The sequence below is a fragment of the Phocoena sinus genome, chromosome 5, assembly GCF_008692025.1.
Source record: "Phocoena sinus isolate mPhoSin1 chromosome 5, mPhoSin1.pri, whole genome shotgun sequence".
NCBI classification, from domain to species: domain Eukaryota; kingdom Metazoa; phylum Chordata; class Mammalia; order Artiodactyla; family Phocoenidae; genus Phocoena; species Phocoena sinus.
The window spans coordinates 77408485-77410161 of record NC_045767.1 but is presented as its reverse complement, the minus strand read 5'-3'; positions in this window follow the sequence as shown (position 1 = coordinate 77410161).

The following is a 1677-nucleotide window of genomic DNA, read 5'->3' as shown; positions in this document are numbered from 1 at the left end:
ACAGTCCCCAGCTTAAAACAAACCCGGAACTTCTTCAAGTTTATTTTTAACATGTAATATAACTCAAAAAGAGACAACTATGTGGTCACTCTTGGTGGTTTATGCAGACAGCTGTGGTGACATCGATTACTCAACGTCAAGGAACAGTTAAGAAAAAATGACGTTCAGTGATTAGGGAATGTGGGACCAACACAGACTCACTTTGTTCTCACAATATCCCCTGTATAGAAAGTATGGATAAAGATAATTCATGTATGGGGACCCAGAAAATGGAGGCCGCCCCAGCAGCCCGGCCCAGGTCACAAATCTAAACCTGAGTCAGCCTGCACTTCCAGAAAACGCCGCACTCTCAAGGAAACCTAACATACACAGATCACAGTCCTCTAGCTGAGCTTTAGCTAGCTCACCTTACCCTGGAAAATAGGACCCTCTAGACTTATAAAGAAATCGCTGACCTCCTAGGCAATCTTGCTTTGTTTCCTGTTGCCTCTTCTACGCTCTGTAAAACTCATTGTAGCCCAAAATTCCTTGGGAAAAGTGCTCCACTGTCTGTGAGGCAGTGTACTCCCCAATCCAGGGATGGTTTTCCCTTGAATACAGCTCATCGAACTCATTACTAAATTGTATTATTTTTGTCGTTTTGTTGCAGGAAGGGGGACCCCTTCTAGGGCCCAGGAGTGGGTTATTATTTAATACTCAGAAATGAATTGTCCGAGGAGACACATGTGCTGACGAAGCAAGAGACTTTATCGGGAAGGGGCACCTGGGCAGAGAGCAGCAGGGTAAGGGAAGCTAGGAGAACTGCTCTGCCACGTGGCTCGCAGTCTTGGGTTTTATGGTATTGGGGTTAGTTTCCCAGTTGTCTCTGGCCAATCACTCTGACTCAGGATCCTTCTTGGTGGCGCGCATATCGCTCAGCCAAGATGGATTCCAGCCAGAAGGGTTCTGGGAGGTCGGTAGGACATATGGACTGGCGTCTCCTGTCTCCTTTTGACCTTTCCCAAATTCTCCTGGTTGATGGTAGCTTGTTAGTTCCGCATTCCTTACCAGGACCTCCTGTCATAAGATAAATAAAGCAACCTAAATAAAAGGTATGTGTCAATGGTATATGGTAGAAGAAATACGAGCTTTGGAATAAAAATCCCAGTTCTGTCCATTTATTATAAACTGTGTGCTCAAGAAAAAAGTGGGTGTTGGGCTTCCCTGGTGGCGCAGTGGTTGAGAGTCCGCCTGCCGATGCAGGGGACACGGGTTCGTGCCCCGGTCCGGGAAGATCCCACATGCCGCAGAGCGGCTGGGCCCGTGAGCCATGGCCGCTGAGCCTGCGCGTCCGGAGCCTGTGCTCCGCGACGGGAGAGGCCACAACAGTGAGAGGCCCGCGTACCGCAAAAAAAAAAAAAAAGAAAAGAAAAAAGTGTGTAAAGATTCTGATACTTGTTAAGAAAATTATCCAAAAGAGGGAAATAAGGCAAAAAGAAGGTTGCGTATCATTCCAATGTCACACTTAAGGTCTATCTTAACAGGCCCACCCAAGGATGATTTAATTCTCTAGGGAAACGGCCAATTTTTGTCATGCTATTTCATTTTGATTAGGCCCAGGCTCTGGGAAATTACATGTTAATGTGAAGACTTTTGCCTGATAGAGGGGCAAATGATTCCTCTTCAGCTGAAACAATA